Source organism: Numida meleagris, chromosome 3, assembly GCF_002078875.1.
Source record: "Numida meleagris isolate 19003 breed g44 Domestic line chromosome 3, NumMel1.0, whole genome shotgun sequence".
NCBI lineage: Eukaryota > Metazoa > Chordata > Aves > Galliformes > Numididae > Numida > Numida meleagris.
This window is the reverse complement of record NC_034411.1, coordinates 92,421,309-92,434,435: the sequence shown is the minus strand read 5'-3', so window position 1 is coordinate 92,434,435 and position 13,127 is coordinate 92,421,309. Positions and strand designations below refer to the sequence as shown.

General features: G+C 42.8%; 1 long non-coding RNA gene across 1 annotated transcript; it reads right to left on the bottom strand.

The window, feature by feature from the left end:
- Positions 3,008-5,238, bottom strand: LOC110397105. The gene is made up of 4 exons (XR_002437543.1): positions 4,946-5,238; positions 4,678-4,816; positions 3,307-3,417; positions 3,008-3,138 (listed from the first exon to the last, which is right to left on the bottom strand). It is a non-coding gene; the product is annotated as an uncharacterized LOC110397105 (long non-coding RNA).

The following is a 13,127-nucleotide window of genomic DNA, read 5'->3' as shown; positions in this document are numbered from 1 at the left end:
AGTAGTTGCAAGTCATATGCTGTCCGTGATTTACTCCCTGCAACAAAATGAAAGCTGTTGCTGCTGTGATGCACTTAGCAGGGTTTTGACCTGTGTGTGAACTGCATGAGGTGCACGAGGGATGGACACTCACAGGCACAAAACCTACACTACTGACATTTCCAGGGTTGTCTGTGCCTTTCCCAAAATGTTTGAGGGGTCCAAAAGTGAGAAAGATGAGAAGTACCCATGGCAGGGTACAGGTATGTGGCTCAGTGCTGTATCAAGTCGAGGAGCTAAAGAGCTAGCTGAGATGCACTGACGCTGTGTTAATGTCACATTTGTACTAACTCACCCAGCACTGCACAGGGGCTGGAAGCCACCCAAGGTACATTGTACGGTGCAGTAACCCACCAGGTAGCCATACACATAGGGAAGGGCTGGGGGAAGGAAGAGATGTGGTTTATTCAGGACTGGAAAAAGACCTGTGACACCACCAGTCTCCTGAATATCATCCTGATGATCCATGCACACCCTGAGTCTGTGCACGGCATGCAGAGGAAGGAGGGGTCAGCAAAGCTGACTAAAACCTGCCCCAGAAATTGAGCAGTGGATACTAGAAAGCAATGTCCATACTTTGGTGATGGTCTTCTCACTGATCTGAACTTCTTCACAGACATCATACTCAATGTGACCCCTTAAATCTGATGATGAACATGTAGGACAACACAATTTATTTCCTTTTGCTGATGTGATCCAGCACATGCAGATCTGGGAAAAAAAGCTCTACACTTCCAGATCATGTCAGATATCATAGAATCATAAAATCATTTGAGTTAGAAAGGACCTCTAAAAGTCGTCTAGGCCAACCCCCTGCAATGAGCAGGGACACCTACAGCTAGATCAGGGTGCTCACAGCTCTGTCCAGCCTGATCTTGAGCGTTTTTGAGGATGGGGCATCCACCACCTCTCTGGGCAACCTGTTCCAGTGCCTCACCACCCTTACTGTAAACAGCTTTTTCTTTATATCCAATCTAACTCTCCCCTCTGTTAGTTTGAAACCGTTTCCCCTTGTCCTATGCCTTATCTGTACTGAGAGTAGAAAAAACATAAATGTAATTACAACTTTCCTTATTGTCCGGAGACAACCACCCACATGCTGTCACTGCTTCACACTTTACAGAAACACTTCCCAGTGTATTTCTCCCTCACGATGAATGCCGCAGCCTTCCGACCCCAGGAACCTCACTACAACATACTGTGTCACAGGAGCATGCATTCACACTTCTGGGCTCAGGCAGCTGACAGGAACAACCTGTCTTTGGGCTGGTTTGGAAATTTCACAGTGCTCTTCTGAGTGTGGCTGCTTTTCAAATGCAGGAATGATAAAAGGACTGGATTATATCCACTGCATCCTGCCACTGCTAAATGCAATTGACCTCTTCCACTCACTCCAGTTCCAAAACACATGTCCTGTTATTCAGTATTAAATTTCTTTTGGCATGCAATGTATAACAGAAATGGTATACAGATTAAAAATGCAGGCATTCAGCTTTCCCTGGAGATGTTTCATATGTGGTGAGGCTGCCACGTGTCAGTTATTTAAAACAAAACCACCCAACTAGTGCTGAGGCAGAAGAAAAATGACGTGATACAATTCATGACTGAAACCTGTAGCTCTTGCAGAGTTTTAGCCTGGCTCTGGAGGAGATGCTGTTTCAGCATGCTTTCAGCTGATCGATATGCAGACAGATGCCAGCTTACAGCATCCAGCCCTCCCCAGAAGCACTTGGACCTTCCCTTCCCACCTCTGTTGTTGCCTTTCTTCTTTCTTCCTTGATGTGGACCCATCCTCACTCTTCATGCTTTCCTGCCTGATCCCTCTGTGCTGTCCTTAATGGTGTCTCCTTTCCCGTTGCCTTCTTTATGTTGCTCAGAGAAGATGGATGGGGGGAAAACCCTAAAAGCAGAGGGAATGTCTATGGACTGATAGCTACAGGAACTTGCTGAAGCAACCAAGTTTTGCAAGCTGCCTACCTAAGTCAGTCTTGGCCATTTAATGTCTTGGTGAACTTGGACCAAACTGGACATTCTCAGATCCCATTCACAAGTGAGAGCCATAGTATGTGTCCAAGATGGTGTTTTGCTGAGTCAGACAACATACTAAGCAATGAAACACTGACTGGAGGCAGTGGGGACAGCATCCTGAGAGCCACCACAGTTAGTCACCAACATGGTGGGAACCACCAGGAACCACCATCACCACAAAACCCATCACCAGAACAAATAACTCCCTGAAATGTTGCTCTTGTTGCTCAGGAGGATTATGAACATGCTTCTGGATGTGAAGAGAAAATAAATATTGTCATTCTACTGCCAAAAACTCAGGCATGTACTGTTTAATGTGTGTGTATTTTCCTTTGGATGAATGTGGCCATAAGTTCCTTAAAACATTCCTGCATAAAATGGAAGCATAATGTGCCATACAGCATGCGGCAGATGCATTCAAGGTATATCCTATGTTCTCCCTACGTAGGCGGTGTTTGTTTAGCCCATCATTTCTCATGGTAATTAGCTGTTGCTGTTGTTATTCTTTTTAGCACCGATTGAAAGTTGTTCTGTACTTCTTTGCCCATATAGTTTTGACCAACTCAGTGCTTAACACAAGGCTGTAACCTGCAGGCTCAAGTCTTGTGGAGGCTTGTGGACATGAATAATTTATAAACCGAGGAATGGCTGCCATTAACCTAAGTAAAACTACTAAAAAAAGTAAAGTAGCTCATGCTTGAGTTCTTGGAGGGAATTGACCTCAACTTGTTCTTCAGATCTAGACTGCCCTATTAAAAAGCTTGCATGTCTGGTTTTTATCTGTTTTATACAAGCAGGAAACACAGATAAAAAAAAATGTCTCTAAACTAGAAGTTAGACTGAACTTCCATAAAGGCTGTAATATGGCAGACAGCATAATGAACCAAAGGGTTCCTTTGCCTCCCTTGTTACCTTGATGTTCAGTAATTCTTCTATGGCTTGGAGGAGGTAGATGGGATTGCCATGTACATTTACAGCACAGTTCTGTCAATGCTTGAAAGCAGGCATCAATTTCAGTGGGGTTCATTTTTTTCCATTTGCTGCAGTATTTGTAGTGTAAAATGGAAATCCCTGAAAAAAATAGTTACGACATTCTTAGATTTTCCTCAAGCAGAGACAAAGCAGAGAAATTTGTAAAGGATGATGAAACTGATATCAGCTATCATATTCACAAAAGGCCATCTTACTCTTAAAAACTGTAGGAAAACTTCTGAGAAGAGCAAAGCTCTTCCTGCTTACCAAGTAAGGAGTGGAGTGTAGCTTGGTTTACTTGTTACATCAGGTATGTATCACTGTTTTTTCAGGGTGTTCAGCCTGATGATGAATTCTGTCCATTGCACTACAGAAAACCTCCAGAAATTTCAGGAGATGGAAGTTGTAATAGAAATAAATAAATAATCATAGAAGCATAGAATCATTAAGGTTGGAAAAGACCTCTAAGATCATCTACTTCAACCGTCCTCCCACCAGCAATTTTCAATGTTGCCCACATGTTCCTTAGTACCACATCTACATGTTTCTTGAACATCTCCAGGGACGGTGACTGAACCACCCTCGGGCAGCCCATTCCAGTGCCTGACCGCTCGCACAGAAGTTTTTCCTAATATCCAACCTGAACTTCCCCTGGCATAACTAAAGGCCCTTCCCTTTATCACTGACCCCCACCTTGCCACAACCTCCTTTCGGGTAGCTATAGAGAGCAATAAGGTCTCCCCTGAGCCTCCTCTTCTCCAAACTGAACAATCCCAGCTCCCTCAGCCGCTCCTCACAAGGCTTGCACTACAGACCACTCCCAGCTTTGTTGCCCTTCTCTGGGCAGTCTGCAGGGCCTCAATGTCTTTCTTGTAGTGAGGGGCCCAAAACTGAGCACAGTACTCAAGGTGCAGCCTCCGCAGAGATGAGTTCAGGGAGGCGATCTCCTCCCTGCTTCTGCTGGCAACACTATTTCTGACACAAGCCAGGATGCCATTGGCCTTTTTGGCCACCTGGGCACACTGCTGGTTCATGCTCAGCCAAGTGTCAACCAACACCCCCAGGTCTGTTTCTTCCACACAGTCTTCCAGCCACTCTGCCCTGAGCCTGTAGTGTTGCCTGGGGTTATTGTGGCCAAAGCACAGGACTTGGCACTCGGTCTTGTGTCAACAGTTTATGTTGAACCTCATCCCACTGGCCTCAGCCCAGAATCCAGCCTGTCCAGATCTCTCTGTAGGGCCTTGCTACCCCCAGGCAGTCTGACACTTCCTCCCAACTTGGTGTCATCTGCAAACTTACTGAAGGTGCACTCAATGCCCTCATCCAGGTCATCAATATGGATATCAAACAGAATGGGCCCCAATACTGACCCCTGGGGAATACCACTTGTGATCAGATGCCAGATGGATTTAACTCCATTCACTACCCCTCTCTGGGCCCTGCCATCCATCCAGTTCTTTACCTAGCAAAGAGTGTACCTGTCCAAGACACGGGCTGCCAGCTTCTCCAGGAGAATACTGTGGGAGACAGTGTCGAAGGCTTTGCTGAAGTCAAGGTAGACCACATCAACAGCCTTTCCCTCATCCACCAGGCAGGTCAGTCCATCATAGGAGATGAGGTTGGTCAAAAAGGACTTACCATTCATGAACCCATGCTGACTGGGCCTGATCCCTCTGTTGTCCAACATATGCCATATAATCTCATTTAAGATGATCTGTTGGCAAACTCTATTTAGCTCCATCCATGCACATTTGAGAATTTTACATCTTCATCTGGTCTGTATGGAAGAAGCAGTGTCTGTGTTATCTATTTTGAACAGACCCAAATAGTTTATTTTCTCTGTTGTCTCTGGAAACATTTGTAAAGATTGCAGATAACAGAAATTTAGCCTGACTTTCATCCGTACCTTGTCGAGGTGTCCTGGCCACTAAACCATTGTGATGGCTTCCCTGTCATTTGCTGTCTTGCATTTCTGGCTGCACAGTTGTCCCCATTCAGCAGGACAAGTGAAGTCAGGATAGATCTCACCCTGAGGCCAGCCAGCAGGGATTACCATGAGTCTGTAGCCATGTCTTAGTTTTTCATGGAGATCTACACAATTTCTTTTCAGCTTTTCCAGAGCAAACCTGACCTCTTGAAGCTTCTCCCTCCCTCTGTGCTCACTTGTACTTCAGTCAGCACTGCTGCACTGCAGGGAACAGGTGGGGAGGCCTTGTAAAGCAAAAATGACCGGAGCATAGGTAACCTGAATAAATAAACCACAAGGAGGGAAATGGATCCGGACTGACTTCTTGCATCTCTTGACGAAAGCAGTGTGCCCTGGCAGCCTGCCATACCACAGCTCCAGAGGGATTAGCGAGCTGTTTACCTGCTCTTTCCCAGGCTGGGTAAACTCTTGATCTTGCTCATGTGTACAAGAGCTTTTGACAGTTGCCCTGGCACAATGGGAACCTTCCCTTGTCCGTCATCATTTGTAACCTCTGAGGATTAACCAGCAGAGCCTTCTTATGACACCAAAAAAAAAAAAAAAGCAGCTTATTTTAAATTAACTTCCACGGCAAAAATAGCTGCTTACAAATGCAGTTTGGTCAGTGGCTGATTGAGTTGGATGCTCTGTCAGCATGCTTCAGCCTTCCCCCAAAGCGAGGACAGGGCTGTTCCTGTTCCCGAAGCACAGGGAGAGGGCTGGCTCCTGGGTAGTTCCATGGAAGGAGAAAGAACAGGAGGAAGTGGCACATGAGTGCATGTGCCCACCCAGGAGGGCATGATAAACACTTCCTTCTCATGTGGCAATCTGGGTATGAGTTCACTATTGTTTTTTTGTGCCTAATACTTAATACTTGCCTCCTGGTAGTGACTAATACCCCATTGTGCCCCTGGACACTTTGTATACAGCTATACTTGAAATGACGAAAAAAAAAAAAAAGAGAGATGCTGCCAAGAACACTCAGTATCAGTTTGTAGAGCAAAGTTAGGAAAGTTTCCTGGGGCATCAGGAATACAGGCACAACTACAGCACCAAGCAATGCATTGTGGTATGTCACAACAAGGACTGCAGTTTTCTACACGTGTGCCCATGGCAATGATGCTTGCAAAATCATTATTTTTACTCTTCATTTCATCTTCATCATAACCATTTTCTTTCATAAACCTGAACAGGCATATATTAATTAGGATTTCTATGGTTTAGGAAGGAGAACTGGTATCAGCAGTTGTGATGGTTCAGCAGTGAGACATGTATCATTGCCGAGTGCCTTCGTGTAGTTCACACCACCAGCAGAGTCCCAGGCCTGCAGTGTGTGGATAGCAAGTTCACCAAGTGACAGCAGGCAGCAGCCTGGAGAGTCTTCCAGGACTTTGTGGTGCTCCTTCTGTCACTGTGTGAAGGAGCCTCTGTAGTCACTAGCAGTAATAGCCCATGCTTTAAATGGCTCCACTTACCTGGATCTTATTTTGACTTTGTGCTGTTGATGTTGCTTTACTTCTCAAACACTTGCATCGGCACTTAAATTTGTCAGGCTCCAAGGACTATCTGTTGAGATAGACATAAGCTACCCAAAGTAGCAACATTAACAGCATTGATAGAGCCTTAAATAGAATTGGCAACTAAATAAAGTAACAAAAGAAAATTCACACCATGGCTGGTCACTCCCCATGCAAACAAACCAAGCTCTCGTGCCGGCCCCAAAAGATTTGGTAAATGGAAACAAAAAACACATCCTTTTTCTGTCACAGACTGTTAACTTAATGTCATGGCTCAATGAGCACCACAGTACCTCCCCCCCTTAAAAGTTCTGGCATACATTTTCTTAATTTTTGAAGGAAAAAAGGAGAGGGGACAGAGATAAGGAATGCTCCTGTTCCAGTCTTTAATTTATTCCATTTCTGCTTCTCGCTGAGTTTGCACAGTGGAATTAAGGCCCTAAATGAGAAGGAAACCAGATAGTTAATCTGCAATTTATCCAGAGGTACAAACTGAGACTAAGAGACCTCTCTGGATATTGCTGGGTGCCACTGGTGGGTTGGAGGGTACAATCTCTGCCCCATTTTTGGTTTTCAAATTATACATTTGCTCAAAGGCTTTTATGGTTTTGTTTGTCATATTGGTAATGGATGTACAGAAACTGCATGCTAAAAAACAGGAACGAGAGATGTATTATTCACAATGGCAGGAAAAGAAGCAGGATTTTTCCTTTTCCCATAGTTCTTAAAAGGCATCTACATTTCTTGAAGGAGTTGCTTGTCCTTTTCTCTGTTAATCATTGAATGCATGGCAATGTGCAGTCCACTTCTCTGGAATAATGTTGACCATCCTGTAAATAACTTACCAAGAAACAAGTATCCAAACTGCCTAAGCTGCCTTCTCATGTGCCATAGAAACATAGAATCATTTGAGTTGGCAGAGACCCTTAGAAGTCATGTCGTCCAACTCCCCTGCAAGGAAAATGTACGTCTGCAGGTAGATTAGGCTGCTCACAGTCCTTCCAGCCTGACCTTGAATGTCTCCAAGGATGGGGCATCCATCGCCTCTCTGGGCATCCTGCTCCAGTGCCTCACCACTCTTACTGTAAAGTACTTTTTCCTTATATCCAGTCTAAATCTCCCCTCTTTTAGTTTGAAATCATTTCCCCTTGTCCTATCACAACAGACCTTCTAAAGAATCTCTCCCCTTCTTTCTTTCTGGAGCATCTCCTGTATGAGGAAAGGCTGAGTAACCTGGGTCTGTTCAGCCTGGGGAAGAGAAGACTGAGAGGGTATCTGATAAATGTTTATAAATATCTAAAGGGAGGTGGGAGGCAAATGGAGGAGGCCAGGCTCTTCTTGGTGGTACGCAGCAATAGGACAAGGAGTAATGGCCTAAAACTTGAACATAGAAAGTTCTGTACTAACATGCGGAAGAACTTCTTTATGGTAAGGGTGACGGAGCACTGGAACAGGTTGCCCAAAGAGGTTGTGGAGTCTCCTTCTGTGAAGATATTCAAGACCTGTCTGGACACCTACCTGTGTGACCTATTTAGCAGGGGGGTTGGACACAATGATCTCTTGAGGTCCCTTCCAACCCTTGTAATTCTGTGATTCTGTGATTCTTACAGTCCCCCTTTAGATGCTGAAAGGCCACTATCAGGTCTCCCTGGAGCCTTCTCTTCTCCAGCATGAACAGCCCCAGCTCTCTCAGCCTGTCCTCATAGGAGAGTTGTTCCATCCCTAGGATCATTTTTGTGGCCCTCCTCTGGGTGTGCTCCAACAGGTCCACATCTCATCTGTACTGACAACTCCACATCTGGATGCATTACTCCAGGTGAGGCCTGAACAGCACAGAGCAGAGGGGCAGGATCACCTCCCTTGATCTGCTGGCCATGCTTCTTTTCATGTGACCCAGGATACAGGCTTTCTGGGCTGTGAGGGCACATTGCTGGCTCATGTCCAGCTTCCCATCCACCAGTACCTGCAAGTCCTTTTTGGTAGGGCTCTGCTCAATTCTTTCGTCCTCCAGTTTGTACTGATAGTGGGGACTGCTGTGACCCAGGTGCAAGACCTTGCATTTGGATTTGTTGAAACTCATGAGGTTCATGGGGGCTCACTGCTTGAGCCTGTCTAGGTCTCTCTGAATGGCATCCCGTTCCTTGAGCATGTTGACTGCACCACACAGCTTGGTGTCATCTGCAGACTTGCTGAGGATGCACTCAATCAATCTTGTCATTGATCTTATCACGGCACTCAAGCTATCTTGGAATCAGCCTGTGGGCCTGGTACTAAAAGAAGTGAATAAATTATTTAAACAGCACAAAGATTTTGCAAATGCTGACTAGCAAGTTGTCACTATATATTTGGATTCATATTCTTGTAGATGGTTCAATAATGCTGCCCTGGTTTAAAACTGGAACTGATCATTTCATCTGTTTTCTATAGCACTTGATTGAATTAGTTTCTTTTCTTGTTTGTAAGACATTCACAAAGGACTTGTGTTTTCTCTCAGTCTGACTTTTGTCTAAGTGCCAGATAACTTACACAAACTAACCTGTCCATGAACTGTTGATTTAGATTGGCAAACAAAGCCACGTGGCTGAGTTCCAAGCTGCAGATTGGAAACTTCTTATACTCTTCCGTGGCAAATAATAAACAGCAAACTGCAATTCATGTGCATACTCACAGACAATGACCAATATCTCACTTCATGACTGCAGAATGAACCTGCCACTTGGCCCTTCCTATGCTAGACAGACTGTGCCAGTGTGGCCATTGTGGAAGCACAGCTTGTACTTTGTTATTGATTTTATAGCTGCCTTCTACAGCTTGCTCCAAAATAAACTACAAGCATGCAACCCAAATGCCTTTTCCAACTTTGTCTTTTGCCAGGATAATTTTTTTGGAACTAGCAGATCATATCCTCTAAGAGACAGAAATGAATCAACATTTCTACTACTGAAAGAGTTAGAAAACTCATTTACTAATACACATTTTTACTTTGTCTGGCTTTTATGAAGTGACACATCAAAACAATAAATATTAAAAGGTAGCAATATTGATGGTAGAAAAAGGTTTTTTTCATAAGCATTCATAAAGAAAGGACTCTTCTTGAACTCTACCTGAGAGTGTGTGTGGGAGAGGTCTCTGCATGACTATGAATTGTAATTACTTAACTAATGGGAGGGCATTGGTAGAGCCTTCTCCCTTTGAGACCCCTGTTATTCATCAGGAAGGAAGGAAAATAAAGACATCATAGTAGTTTGCAAAATGGCAGAAAGAATGATTCTTGTAAAAGTCATCAGACAGAAAGTTGTACAGTTAACGAGTTTCCACATGGGAGACTAGAAGATATCAGTGAGAAGCAACTGAGAAATGAATCTGTACAAGACCAAGTAGTCTGTCTGGACAACAAAATATAGGAATTTAAATTACTGTGCAGAATGTAAAAATAAATGTTGTAGGGAAAATGGAAACACAGTGGAATAGCAATCCAGTTTTAGACTCTGATAGTGAAGCATTTATGCTGATGAGAAAAGAGAAATAAATAGCAGACTGCTGTATCATCAGTCCCTTCAGTACTGATGACCGTGTAGATAAAGATTTCCTTAAAATTACTAGAAAATATATTAACAATATAGGAAGATATATACTATGAAAGACAATATTATTAAGGAAGGCTTTCAGCTTCAAGATATCAATCAGAGATCAAATTCAACTATAATAGTCAGGCCTATATATCTGGCTTGATAGCCAAGACATTTACTCATCAGTTTGTGCATTGAAAGACAAATTTCTGAACAAAGAAGGGATTTGTGTTTGGTCTTGTTAGAAAATGAGGCTATCGTAAAAGTGTTGGCTGCAGAAGGCAGCCTTGTTTCACGTGGATTTAAAATTACCTGGAGGGATCCACAAACAATGCCTGTACTAAAGATTTTCCACTTTCAGAAAGGGAATCTTTAAAAAGCAGGAAGACCTAATGAGCAGAATTACTGGCACTATGCAGTTCAGAAAATTGAATTATTTGGATATCAAAGAGAAATTAAGGAACGTGACTTAGAGTTTTGTACCAAGTAAACGAAAAAATTGTGAAGAGGGGTTCTAAACTTATTTAGGCAAATAGCTACCTAAAAATTATATTGGAAGTAAGTAAAAAAAAGTAAAAATATGAGGAAAAATGAGCTTCACCAAAATTCAAGGTAACTTATAGAGCAAATCTAAAATCGTTACCTGTAGCTCTCTCTATGTAACTATTTTTGCAGTGCTCATTACATGAAATCTACAGGCACCTTATAATTTCATTGTGATCTCAATTAATTTAATGGATTTTCTGTTTTTCTTTTTCCCTGGATGGCAGAAAATTTTACTGGGCAATTAATTACATTTCAGACTCATTTTCATCTTACAACTCTTATTCACAGTGTTTGAGATGTTTCTGATTTCTGTAATTTCACCTCTCTTTCATCGCATGGAACTTGGACAGAGCTCACATCCACAGCCATATATGATAGCAGTGCACACTGTTGATTACAGCTTGTCTCAGCCATCTGTAACAAGATACGTTGGCCTTCTCCATCAAGCAAAATAGGAGGAAGGCAAACAGTTAAAAAAATGTAAGATCCCAGCCCAGCAACAAGCTCAGATGGGACTAACTGGAACCTTTCACTTTCCCTTTAAGTCTTGTCTTTGATCTGTTGCCTTCTTCTGGCTTTGCTATGTAATAAGAATCCTACTGCCTTTAATTTTACAGGTTTATACTGCTCTTTCAACGCTGTCCTGAAATTAAAGAACAGAAGGATCACAGTAGCAATTTACACAGTCTGTGGAAGTGCAAACTATAGTCTCCATTTTCTTTCATTTTCACCCATTGTTCAATAATTCATGTATACTCAAGATTTCAAATTACTTTTGAGTTCTGTGACTAATAGGGTGTGGAGCTGTAATTTACTTTCATGAATGTTTCATAACTTCCTTTCCAGACAATTTGGAGAAGGTATCTCAAAACCTCAATTCCTTATCATTTTGACAGGGATTCAGTAGTTTAGCTGAAATTGTACCCAAATTTAACACGTAAGTTCTGCCCATCTGCAAAGGTAAAGAGATTGTATTGCCATTTCCTTATTGTTACCTTCCACTTACAAGTAGTGCTTAAGATGCATTTGGATAGGCTCCCAGTGCAAAGAATGGCAAAATATAGGATGTGAAACATCAATTATTAAAACACAATATTCATTACAATGGGTATAGTCTAAAGGCTAATGTTCTCAGAGATACAAGTTGGTCTTGGTTTATAGATATTAACTCATGTACTGATATTTAAACAGAATAAGTATAAGGTAGACAAGGAGCAGTATAAAAAAGCCAGCACCAGGGCTTGATGAAAAAAAAAGGAAAAAAAGTGAGATTTATTAATACTTTATTTCCTGCCATTAGGGCTGTTTGAAAATCCACCCCTTAGATTCTATCAGAAAGTCTTACCACTTTTGGTTTGTACCATCCTAAAAATGTGGATCTTTCCCAGTGTTTCTTTCCCTCCTTCTCTCCGGAGCTCCTAGTACTGCTGCCCTGCTCTCAAAATGCCTGCCTACAGTGGCTCTCCCCTTCTTAGAAAGACCTTCCACTGAAAATCTTGTCTTACCTCTTCATTGGCTTGTGCTTTTCCACAGCAACGTCAGCCCTGCTCTCAAGGCAGAGCAGACACCTCACAACTCTTACCATAGGATTACCAGTGTATGTTACGCGTGTGGACAAACCCCTTCGTTCTTGCACACATCTTACACTCACCTTTCACCAGATGATGTGAAATCTCCCTCATTGCTCCAGCTTCTTACCCCAAAGACATAGAAATACCATGAAAGGCAGCAACACATGCAATGTGTTTGTGGAGCTTTCCCACAGTTAGCCACAAGTCAGCACGTGAACGGCATTTCCCCAGAGCTATCGCAACATCAGGTAAATCCTGGGACCAGGCATATGCAGCCCAGTTCCCAGAAGAATTGCCTAAGGAAGTGAGGGAATAGTCAGTGTTGTTTTTGTGAGAACAGGTTGGACAAATGACAAACAGGAGTGGCAGAGGCAGAGACAAATAAACCTGCCTTTGGGCTGAGGGAGGGATTTGAAGACACAGAGCACTTCCTTTCTGCTCTGCTTTCTATCATTTGTCTAGATATACTGATTTGGGCACTTTTCCTAAGGCTTCCCTCCTTGCCCACTCTAATTTGGATGATGGAACAAGCAGAGAGGTGCTGGGACAGGAATCAGGATGTGCAGAGCATGTTTTATTTTTCTGTATTGCCTCATTGTTCAGTGAGCTTCTCACATCTGCCCTTAATTGCCAAGACTCAGCATTTGCAAATAGGTGCCATCGCAATTTATCTGCTTTGGTTTTTCTCGCATAATAAAACTCAATATGCAAAAAATATATATTTCTTAATGATTAATCACATGAAATAAGAGAAGAGTAAATTCTAATTTTTGTGAAGAATTACTACAGTAAAATGTGAAGAGCAACTGTAGAAATGTATAATTACACAGTTTAAAGGGCTTGACAGTGCTTTTCGTATTTTCTAAATGAGACACCAGCATTTTGTCCCATCCATTTTACTTGTGTTGGAGTAATCTGC